The sequence below is a fragment of the Microtus ochrogaster genome, chromosome 2, assembly GCF_000317375.1.
Source record: "Microtus ochrogaster isolate Prairie Vole_2 chromosome 2, MicOch1.0, whole genome shotgun sequence".
Lineage (NCBI taxonomy): Eukaryota > Metazoa > Chordata > Mammalia > Rodentia > Cricetidae > Microtus > Microtus ochrogaster.
Genome location: NC_022010.1, coordinates 62,298,654 through 62,311,537, shown reverse-complemented (window position 1 = coordinate 62,311,537; position 12,884 = coordinate 62,298,654). Strand labels below are relative to the sequence as shown.

Sequence of the window (12,884 nt, the reverse complement as noted above, 5' to 3'; positions counted from 1 at the left end):
TTGAACAGACTATAAATGAGATGGCTATGATAACCATTATGAATCACTTTGGAAGTTACCAAGAACCTTGAAAAAATATGTATCTCTTACCCCTTCTTTTTCTGTTAGTCTCTTTGAAATATTTGGCTTGAGAAAAACAACAGGAGAAAATAGTTATGGGTCAAACCACTTGCTTAATAAGTGAGAAGGACCTGCTTGGTTACTAGTATTGTGGGAAGGTCTTGGAAGGAGAACTAGAACACAGTTCAAATATCTGCTGCTCTTTACAATCTTAGGTAATAACCAAGCACCTTCCAACTTTGACTTTGGTAAGAGAATGAACTGAGGAAGCATAACTGATGGAATATTGCAAACTATTCTACAGAAGTGAGTCATTTTATCAGGAATCATATTTTTTTCTCATTTCGTTTACAGCCATTATACAGTAAAAGCATGATTCATAAGCTATTTGTCCCACATAACCCTACCCAAGATTTCATTTGTATTAGTAATTTAGTGTCAATGTGTGTCTGTGTATGTATGATCATGTATATGTGTTCCTGTGTCTATGAGTCTCTGTGTTTGTGTGTGTATCTCTCTGTGTGTTTTTCTGTGGACATAAACATGTTTACAAGTATGTGATACAAACACACAGAGAGACACACATATGCATGCACACACACTATTTAAAAGACATACTGAAGAAATAAAAATAGACAGTAACTTGGGATGATGCTGGAAAATCTCTTCCATTTGTCCTTTTATTCCTACTGGCATGTATTTCTTCATATCTTTATACACCTGCTTCTGACATTTATAACACACCCTCTTATATTACTCAAGATTTTATGTATTTTTGAAAGCTGGTTAGCAGCCCCTCCTTTAAGTGGAGATCATTTTTACATTTTTGGCTGAGTATAAGCTTTTTGTTTGACTTTCATAGTCTTTTAGTCAGTGAAATTAAACTTTAGACATAGTATTTTTCCCCCACTTGCACTGGAAACATTTTTATTGACAGTTTAGGACAGATACACACAGACAATGACAAAGAAAAGACAATGAAGGGTAGACAATGCACCACGGGGCTAATATTCTTCACCCTCATCATCTCCTTCAGCACTATAGGCCCCAACCTCTTCATAATCCTTCTCCAGGGCAGCCATGTCTTCACGGACCTCAGAGAACTCCCCCTCCTCCATGCCCTCACCCACATACCAGTGCACAAAGGCACGCTTGGCATACATCAGATCAGACTTGTGATCTAGGCGAGCCCAGGCCTCAGCGATGGCTGTGGTGTTGCTCAGTCTGCACACAGCTCTCTGGACCTTGGCCAGGTCTTCACCAGGTACCACAGTGGGAGGCTGGTAATTAATGCCAATCTTGAAGCCAGTGGGGCACCAGTCCACAAACTGGATGGTACGCTTGGTCTGGATGGTGGCAATGGAAGCATTGACATCTTTGGGAACCACATCACCATGGTACAGCAGGCAGCAAGCCATGTATTTATTGTGGCGAGGGTCACATTTCACCATCTGACTGGCTGGCTCAAAGCAGGCATTGGTGATCTCTGCTACTGTAAGCTGCTCATGGTAGGGTTTCTCAGCAGAGATAACAGGAGCATATGTGGCCAGAGGGAGGTGGATGTGAGGGTAGGGCACCAGGTTGGTCTGGAATTCTGTCAGGTCAACATTCAGGGCTCCATCAAATCTGAGGGAAGCAGTGATGGAGGGCACGATCTGGCTAATGAGGCGGTTAAGGTTAGTGTAGGTGGGGCGCTCAATGTCGAGGTTTCTATGACAGATGCCATAGATGGCCTCGTTGTCCACCATGAAGGCACAATCAGAGTGCTTCAGGGTGGTGTTGGTGGTGAGGATGGAGTTGTAGGGCTCAACCACAGCGTTGGAAACCTGGGGGGCTGGGTAGATGGGGAACTCCCGCTTGGACTTCTTTCCGTAATCAACAGAGAGCCTCTCCATCAGCAGAGAGGTGAACCCAGAGCCAGTTTTCCCGCCAAAGCTGTGGAAGACCAAGAAGCCCTGAAGATCTGTGCACTGGTCGGCCAGTTTGCGAATTCTGTCCAAAACAAGGTCAATGATCTCCTTGCCAATGGTGTAGTGGCCACGGGCATAGTTATTGGCAGCATCTTCCTTGCCTGTGATGAGTTGCTCAGGGTGGAAGAGCTGGCAGTAGGTACCAGTGCAAATGCATCAATAACTGTGGGTTCCAGGTCTACGAACACTGCCCGGGACAATGCTTGCCAGTATCTGTCTCACTGAAGAAGGTGTTGAAGGAGTCGTCTCCTCCCCAAATGGTCTTGTCACTTGGCATCTGGCCGTCAGGCTGGATGCTATGTTTCAGGCAGTAGAGTTCCCAGCAGGCATTGTTGATCTGGACACCAGCCTGTCCGTCGTGGATGAAGATGCACTCACGCATATTTAGTCCTGGAAGTGGTCCACGAAAACTGAGTCGGAGAGGGTGATTAGGACTTCCCAGTAGCAGACTACCAAGTAGTTGGGGGGAGCAGCAGTTTAGTCATGGTATTTAGTTCTTGCTTTTGTTCCCCATCTAGGTTATTCAGGGTTTCCTCTTGAGAAGGTTGTGAATGTATCAGCCATTGGCCAACACCACTCTGAAAAATCCTGGACATTTTAAACTCATCAAGAGCACATAGAGTCTGCAAATGAATGTTTCTTTTTTATTCCTTTTCCAGGTGAATTGCAAACACTAGCCATGAAACCTCAGGGACACACTTGACATCATCTTTGCTTTTACCTCCCCATTCAGGATGAAAATGGAGTTTTCTTTTTTAGCACAGCATGCAAAGTGCTTCACGATCTGACCTTTGATTCTCTCCCCCAAGTCTTTCTCCACTTCAGATTACTGCTATTTACTGGGGCACAACTGCTTTGCTTCTGAAGGTCACCCTCCCGTGACTTCCACAGTGCTCTTCAGGATATTCCAGAAGTCTTAAAATTCCCCTTGTTCCTGTGAGAGACGCTGGAGCTTTCTCTCTTCTGTCCTTTTCCCTCACTTATTGTTCTCATTTCATGGAAATTCATTACTGTCTTAGAAATTGTAGATAAATTTATTCCTTCCTCCCAATTATGTGTTCTTAAAACACCTTGCATTTTTTCCCTTTGTGAGAATTGTCATTATTATATGCAATTATTGATTTTTATAATTACTTGTCTAAGTTTTATTTTACCTGATGTATTTTCAGTTTCAAAAAGTGAGGGATTCTCCAATTCTTATCCTATCCCAGCACTAGCAGGTATTGCTAGTTTGTGCTCACTTCCAACAAGCATTTCTTGAAAGAAGGAAGGAATGAGGGAAAGTGCAGACACATGCAAGGTATCTCTTTCTGACCTTCAAGTCCAGACCTGCATACTGACTTCACACTTTTGAGCTCCATTTTCTCTGACTGTGAAAGACGATAGCTGCTGTACTGAATGTTCCTGTTGCTTTTATTGGCTGGTTAATGACATCTTTCAACAGTGCTGCAGCCGTCCTGGGACCAGTCACCAGGTTACCTCACACTCCTTCCATGTATGACAGTCCAGTCTCCTGTGACACTGCCCCATGAGCTCCAGGGTAGCCACTCCCACTCTTAAGTGATTGGTTACCTGTCAATTCTCTGTGAGTTTCATGTATCCAGAGAGTATGCGGGTTCTGTTGCTGCCTGCATCTTCAGAAGCTAATACCAATATTAGTATTTAGACAGTGGACAACCCATAACTACACCAATAATTAGTGAGTTAAACACAGTTTGCTGTCACCTACCACTAAGTTTGGTGCAGTCCTAAATAAGAATTTTTCAGCTAGATTAAATAGATACTTATTCATTTATGCTATTTAAGTAATACTTGTGTGCAGATTCTTGTTTACTCCTCAGGTTGTATGCTTTTATTCTCTGTAGTGTTCCTATACATCATGAAGATCATTGTGCAATACACATATTGTGAAGGAAGGCAAAAGATAAGTAGCAAGAAAGTAGAACTAATACTGTAGAACAGTGTTTCTTAACCTGTGGGTCACAGCCCCTTGGGGAAATTAAATGATCTTTCCACAGAGGTTGCCTAAGACTATTGGAAAACAAATATATACATTATGATTCATAACAGAAGCACAATTGCAGCTATGAAGTAGCAATGAAATTTATAGTTGGAGGTCACCACAACATGAAGAACTGTATTAAAGGGTCGCATACTGAAGAAGTTGAAAACCACTGTTGTAGAGATTTACATCCAGAGTAGGGGTTTTACTGAGTACAATGAGGTTATCACAGATAGGCAAACACTGCATGACCATTTACCCAACTCATTCTAAAAAGAAATAGCATTTCCTCTCACCTTCAGTGTAAGATCTATGAAAGTCAATGTTATAGATACAAACTGCTTGGAATGTCCACATGTGCTGTCATGGCACATACTTAGTTTGCATTGGTGTGTGTTTCCTCTTCCTTTCCACTTGAGAAAGCAATATATACCATTTGGAGGTTTTAGCTTCAAATTTACAACTTACATTTTAATCTTTCCATGTGCATATATATACATATAGATGTAGAATGGCATGTGTATGACATTTTTATGAGATACAATATTAAGAATTCCAGACACTACTATGTATTATATTTCTGCAAGGATATTTTACATGTGAAGAGCAGATCTTTTTAAAGCAACTTATTGCTCATAATGTATACCAAAATAACATTTTAATACAGTACAACAATCAAACAAAATAAAAGCATTTATTTACCAATATTTTTTAAAATTATTAAAAAAATATTACTAATACATATTTAATTTGGGCTATGTAGTGGTGTGTGTGTGTGTGAGTGTGTGTGTGTGTGTGTGTGTGTGTGTGCTGACAATTGAATTTAGAGACTTGTGCATACAAAGGAGTTATTCTATCACTGCTTGGCACTCCTACATGAAAATACAACCTTAGGTATACATTATCTTTTTCAAAACTGCACAGAAATTTCTAGAGGTTAGTTTTCTAAAATATGATTCAGTCCTGACTTTGGTCTAATTTTACTAACCATTTTTTTATGGATAAGATTTAGCATTTACCGATACTCTTTCTTTGAGTTTACCCCTAGCTAAATAAACCTTTGTTATACTCCAAAAAAAATAATAAAAAAACATTTAGCATTTACTATTTGAAAAATCAAGCCATTGATGATAAAATCTTAAGTCCTCAGATGTTTAATTAGACATATTCAATGCTTGCAGAAAATATAAAAATATTGTGTTTTTTAAAATATAGATTATAGAAAACATAGTAACATACATATAATTAACAAATCTAGTGACACAGCACACAGCATGAAGACTACAGTTAATGATAGCGTACAAAATTATGTATTTTTATTAGGGAAAGAAATGTAGTCTGCATTTTTTCACAAAGAAACAACTATGTGAGAAAGAGGGTGTAGTAATCTGACTAATTATAATACAAAACTTGTGCCTAAATCATCCTGTAGTACATGGGATATCTCAAAAATATTATACAATACTATTTCATTTTAAAATCTAATTAATTGCTTTTGAAATTTCAAAATAAAAAAGATAGAGCTAAGCATTTTGATTACCAATAGTTTGATTATCATTCATCCAACTCCATCAGATATCTTCATAATTAAAAAACTTAATTAAAATATGAGACATGGAGGACATCAGGAGAACATGGTCCACTGAATCAACTAATCATCAACTAAGCAGGGCTCACAAATTTCGAAGCAGGAAGCATAGGGCCTGCTCTTTTGCCTGCTCTTGGGACTCTTTTCCTCTTGTTGAGTTGCCTTGTTCAGCTTTTGTTTCTGTTATTGTATCTTGTTTGTCATATTTGGTTGTTGTCTTTTGGAGGCTTGTTCTTTTCTGAAGGGAAAGGGGAATGAGATGGACCTAGAGGAGGGGGCCGCTGGGAGAAGTGGGAGGAAGTGAAACTGTCTGGATGTACTGTACGAGAGAGAAGAATTTGTTTTCCATAAAAATGGATATAAATAAAAAATATGAGACGTGGTACAAATAATTTGTTTTCCTACTCCTTCATCCCTTCCATCCTTCATCCCTCTCATCCTTTTTTCTCTCTCTTGCTCTCTCTGTGTTTCTCTGTCTTTCTCTTTCCTCTCTTCACTTGATGAGACCTGGGAATTAAGCAGAGGGACTTATATGCTGGGCAAACAGCTTTACTCTTCAACTCTACTCCCAGTGCCCTAATTATTTCTTAAATACCAACTTATGTATTTCCCTAGCCAGTTTTCAAGACAAGGGTCTTTAAAGCAATCATTTAAACATAAAGAATCTGTGACAATGCTGCCCACAACTAATAAATAAATAGTTTCCATTTTGAGCTAGTGTAAACTGGCTAAAACTTGTATAAGCACTACTAAGGATTTTCATTTCAGGTCTCCGAGCTTCATTCAGCTGAAAAATGAAACCCCAAAGCACATAAGCTTTTTTTGCCCCCTCATTTTCTAATTCTGCAAAAATCCAAATCAAATGCTTGTCCCAGATGGCTGGTGCTGTTATTTAACGTAAGGCTGTATTTTCAGCTCTTATACATGGGGATTAAGCCTTGAATGAGCACAGTTGACTTGAATTAGCATAAAATAGACTCACTCTTTGAAAGGAGGCATTATCTTTGCTAAGGGAACCAATATTATGTGGGCCTAGTTATTTGATATTATTAGTGGCATTTTAATGTGGAGTCAACCTGACTCATGGGTCTCAAATGACCCTTCAAAAGACTCTCCTAAGACTAACAATGTAAGTGGCTTGGTAGAATGAGGAGTGAGTGCTCACCTTCTCCTCACAGGAGCCTCCATTCTCATCGCTCTTTCTCTTATCTAGAGGTAGCTGAGAATCACATAGCTACAGCACCCTCAGCAAAGCCACTTACAATGGCCCACCCATACCCACCATTAAGCAGAAGACTGAGAGATCCCACTATGAACAGAGCTGTTAATAATTACTCACAATGAACAGATATATGTTGGCCACAGATATTTTATCAATTCCTTGTACAATTTAAAAATCACCAAAATCAATTTCTTTATGACTTGTATCTCCAAACAGTCTGATGCTACTGAAATGATAGTGAACAAAATTCAATACATTCAACTACATGACCTGACACAGCAGTAAACTGCTGCATTTAGTAAGCTGTATGGTAATTATGAATGTGTAATACAACCAGAAATGGACAGCTACTAATGAGCCTAGTGAGACCAAATAAAGTTTCTGTGCTAGAAGTAGCATAAGGTGAAACTAAAGAGAATTATTGGAGCAAGGGTAAGTCTAAGTCTGAGTGCTTAGATGTAAAATTCATATGTTGATGTTTGATCTCTGATGAAATAATAAGGAAGACTCCATCTTCACAAATAGGACAAAAACCATTATAAAAGCACTTTAAGAGATCCCCTGGTCCTCTCATCATGTGAAGAGGCAAACAGATACCAAGCATGAAGAACAGAATTCCACCAATAGACAGCAAATCTGCTGGCACCTTTATGATTTCTAGTTCTCACAAACTATGAGTAAATACACTTCTACTATTTTTAAAAAAAGATACCTTTTTCAAGATACTTTATTATTACTACAGGAACTGACAGAGACATTTCTTTACTCCAGTAAGTGGATTTTTATTTTCAAAATGTTTGTAATTATTTATTTGTGTGTTATGTACACTGGTGTTTGGCCCACCTGTACATCTGTGTGAGGGTGTCAACTTTAATTTTTTCTGTAGGTCAGAGATAGAACTTTGAGTCAGAAGATCATGGCATGGACTAGAGCAGGTGGGTGATGCTCACTCACCAAAATCCCTCAGGTTCAATAGAAATTCTTCCCTGTGATTTTGTGAAGTGCCCAAATAATTCTTAGGGCTATAGAAAGCCCACACATGAAAAACCTGATGAGTACCACCCAGAGTTTAGTAGCTGTTCTTCAATTTTAGTCTCCAGTAGGATCTCAACAGCTTCAAATTTCTTGAGTAGATGCGGGCCTGAGGTGAAAATTAATGATGGGACTTTTCACACATGCACATCGTAAAAAGGTTGGAAAGTGAGAGCAATAATTTAAGGTTAAGGGATGTACACACTGTTGACCTAGCAAATACAGAAGACAAAACTGTGTTTGCCATGTCAAAACAGAAGCTATTTCTCCCAGAAGAAAAGGAAAAAGAATAGAATAGAATTCTATAACAGGGACTATGTAGATCAAGTGGACAAAAGTGTAACATGAAGAACACTTAAATGAGGGTTCTCTGGAGGACTGAAAGTCATTGCTACACTACCTTTTCAAGTAGAAGCTTGACTTTCATTCTGTGAGGAAGATTAAAGTCTTCCCCATGCTGAAAAGACTCTGGGTGCTGTTAAAGAAAAAGCAAACTTATCTTGATTTTGTTTTACTTTCAAATGGTAGGTGGCGAGAAGAAAGGTACGTGGAATAAACCAAATTCTTAAGAACTTTCTCACAAGATGATTTAGATTGTGCCATCACTAATTAAAATGGAATTCATAAGTAGAGGTTATGATATTGAGAATAGCTGCCAGTAAGTTAAAAAGAGAAATTAGCACCACTGCCCAATGGAGACATGAAAAGCTGAATTAATGTGAGCTTTATAGCTTTCAGTATCTCCTGATTTTATCTGATAGGCTCTTTTAATCCACTGGTGATTGGCATGCACCTGTGTGTAACATGCTTATAAAAAGAAGTATTTCTTTATTTCCGATGACCTATTAATTTCTGACTTTTGACATTTAATAGGCTGTTGGAAAATTTTAACTTTGGTTTCATTTCAGCCTCTTTCTTTGTGTTGGATGTCATATGATACTTCTAGTTCCAGGATGCTGGTGCATCCTGGGGCCTATGTGATGTCAGCTGTTCTGGCCTGCACATGTTGCGGTTCTCCTCTGTGACGTGTTTTTTTTTTTTTCTTTTCTGTTTTCTTTTTCTGTACAAGATGCTCTTGACTACTCTCACTTCCAAAGGAAAGAGGAAACAAGGGCTGTGGGGAACCAAGACCAGATCAGCATTCTGAATATGTTTCTCAACTAGAAAGAATCCTTGCTAAAAAGGGGTGGGGTGGGGAGGAGGCTAAAGTTGTCAGAGGAAGGAGTAGGAGAAAGGGACAGAGTGTCACCAAAAAGATCTTTCTATAGATCAGTCTGCTTATCTACCTCTTGAGAATTGTTGAATTCTACCTGATTCTGTCTGCTGGTGACAACAGCAAGGGAGGGATTCTTGACTGTTTTAGAGGCTAATAGTTTAGAATTCATCTCTATAAATAATAGTGTAGGTTAAACCCTCACTTTCTCTGAGACACAGTTTTTGTTTTGAAGAACACTTTGTTTCCTTTTTTTATTTAACTCACAATCTTCCAAGCATTTTTTTCTAAAGGTTTTTCTGTACCCCACACCTTCTCAGGGCCTCTGTGGTAGAAATGTAGTCTAATTCAATGTCAGAAATGGGAAAGAAATAGACCTAGGGAATTCCTCAGAGTATTTTAAGTTCCCACATCACAGTGATATCAAAATCCAATAGTGTACTCGGTTCTGAGAATAAGGCACATATTGCAGTGGCTTATGATTTCTCATAAATGAAGAGGATATTATGAAAAAGAAACAGGACAGGTACCAGGGAATAAATTAATACTTAGGAGACATTTTTGTAAATTAATTTAAAATTTTAACACTAAGTGGAATCAAGTGGTTAGAATCCCCTTAGGCTCTATTGGTATAGAATTAAAGGTTCTGAATAAAACAAGATCTCAGAGGGCACTTGGTTCATTGCTCAAGTGGTATTTAAATGCCCTTATATCATCCAAAATAATTATGCAATCATAGCTTGAAATTTCTCATCTGGGGCTAAGTCCACTCAATTTTTAACAGTTCTATTTCTTAGAAATAGTTTTTAAATAATATTTTTAAAAATGCATTTCTTATAATTCAGCTCATTGACCTTTATTCAGCCCTCTGGAACCAAACTAAGTAAGCTAATTTCTTTGACACTGGAAGTCTTATAATTAATTATAGAGTCCTGTTTGACACTAACATATTTCTCAAAAATTTGATGCTTAGCTAGATGGCCTCCAAATGAAGAGATTTATCATGATGACTTGCTTCGTAATGCCTCATAATTAATGCTTAGGAAATTGGATGTGGTTTATTATTCTTTTTGCATATTAGTACATCAGTGTAAAATGCATTATGATGGATGATCTGAATTACCGTTAACTTGTTCCCAGGAGACAGAACAGATGCATCTGTATCCAGAGATGTACTAGCATATTTCTAAGTAAAACTTTTGGAAAGCATGAACATATTTTTGTCACCTCATTAGGAGGTATATCTATTCCAGTGTGTAAAATAATGTAGGAAAATACAAAGCATTAAACTTCTGCATTAAAAAATATGACAGAAAGGAGTTAGAGCAGCTACTAGCGAGGGACTCTTACAGTGGTGACAAATGTGGAGCACATCCATCATGGCACAGGGTGTGGCCCTTACCTCTGTAATAACAGAAATATAAACTTGTCAGTTAAATAAACCAAACTAAGCTTTTAGAATGAATTCTCAGGACCAAACTGTAAAATGATTTGGGTTCACAGACCATACCTGAGAAACTTGTGTGTAGTAAAGACAGGATAATTAAGATCCCTTTATCATAGATTGGTGTCTAGCTCAACTGTCATCAGAGAAACTTCGTCCAGCAAGTGATGGAAACAGAAGCAGACCCAAAGCCAAACATTAGGCCAAGCTCGGGGAATCCTGCAGAAGAGGGGGAGGAGAAGGATAGTAGAGAGTCATAGGGGTTAAGACACCACAACAAACCCACATAAGCAACTAACGTGGGCTCATAGAGCCTCACAGAGACTAAACCTGTAAGCCTGCATGGGACTGACCTAGGCACTCTCTGTATACGCTACAATTATGATGCTTGGTCCTCCTGAAGGACTCATAACTCTTTTCCTGGCTTTTTGGACCCTACTCCTCATACTGTGTTGCCTTGCCAGGCCTTAATACATGGGGAGCTGCTTAGTCTTACTCCATGTTTTACTTACTTGATGTTTTGTTGATATTTATGAGAGACCTACCCTTTTCTGAACAGAAATGGAGAGAAAGTGAATTTGGAGTTGAGAACAGAGGGTTGAGGGACTTGGAGGAGAGAAGGGAGGAAAAACTGCTGCCAATTTGAAAATAATAAATAATTTTTAAAAAGGTAAAACAGATGGAAAAAATAAAATATCTCTTATCCCTTGGTTTTTCAAAACACATTCTCTGTTTTGAAAATCCTCTTCCTCTCTATTTATGACATTTAAAATATTTTAATGGCAGTCATTATAACAGACTTCTGCTGTGATCATACACTGGAGATCCAGTATGTTGTAGAGTGAAAAGAAGGGAAAAGTCGAATTTTACTTAGATTTTTGTAGTTTTTAGATCCTTTCAGTGCTTGTAAACCAGGGTACCATATTTTCCCTCTCAGCACATTTTAGAGATCCAAGAAATACCAGAATATAGCTGCATTTCAGAAAGGCATTTGTCATTGTCTTACTATCTATTTGTTACAAGTTTAGGTTGCCCCAATGAATTTTTTATTAAGCTATCAATCTGTAATATCTCATGTTCATCCTATAAGATAGTTATCTAGCCAGTGTAAGGTTCAAATCAATAAATTCTGACTGTGGCGTGATTCTTCCTTGTGCACTTCATTTAGACTGTCTCCCTACTTTAACTCATCATAACATTAGTTGGATAAAAACCCAATTTCTTATCCCATAGTTAAGTGGTAGCCTAGAAAATACATTCTGATTCCTATAATTAGATTGAAGCACTGTGTTTTTGTATTATTATTATACTCAAGAGATGGCTTGATCACTTTTTATAAGGGTTGAAGTATCATTAATATCCTTTCCAGATACAAACCTTTAGATGGCTCAACTTATCTGTTATTATTGATTTTATTAGGTTGTGTTCCAAGCAATGATCTCTGACTTCATCTTGTCACTAAACCAAATACAAGACTGCATGATCTTTCTGGGAAAGCTTTGAAGAATCATCAAACTGCTACAAAAGCCTAGATGTTTAGTGGGAAACTCAAGAAGTAAATGATGTTTACCATTAGACAAATCAGACATGACATTTAATCCTCTTGAAACCTCCTTAAAGACTAATGTAATTACTCACCTTAAGTCATGTGAGTGAAATATTAATCATTGGCTTTGTAAAGTTGCATGTTAAAGATCATGAGCCCTTTGCCACATAGTATTTTCATCAACTCTTACAGAACTGGCAGTGATGATATTTAGTGACTTTTACCTTCAAATATGAAGAGTGGCTGTTCAAATGTGGTTTACATGGTAGCAGCATCAGCACCTCCAAGAAGCATCATGGAAATGCAATGTTACTTGCCAGGAATACTGAATCAAAATGGCTAAGTTTCTGTTTTTATTTTGTATATATCAAGGTTCTTTTCCTCAACACATGGATTCTAAATCTGTTTGGGATTAGGCAATTACTTTATTCAACCAACGAAAGTAATACATAGACAGAAGGATCTCCTGCACCACACAATGAACAACAAATTTTCCTGTAGTATTTTTTGAAGTTTACAGGAAGAAGATGGGGCCCCAGAACAATGATTCCACTTGGTTGATTGATGTTATTATGCTGAATGCATCACTTTAAGATTGGTTTTGGGTTACAAGCTGTTCAAGATGATTCCAACTTGGCTAGTTGACAAGGTGTATCTACTTGTAACATTCTGGTCAGAACTTCAAGTAAGAACATCAGAAAAATTCTACTGACTACTCAGAGACTATTTACTATTATTATACTAGACAGTATTATACTAGACAGCAATCTTAAAACTTAGCCATTATTTTAGTTTTTACAGAAACCC

At 38.0% G+C, this 12,884-nt stretch overlaps 1 pseudogene; it reads right to left on the bottom strand.

The window, feature by feature from the left end:
• Nucleotides 1-1,030: 1,030 nt before the first annotated feature.
• On the bottom strand, nucleotides 1,031-2,451 carry LOC101994917 (annotated as a pseudogene).
• Nucleotides 2,452-12,884: the final 10,433 nt, after the last annotated feature.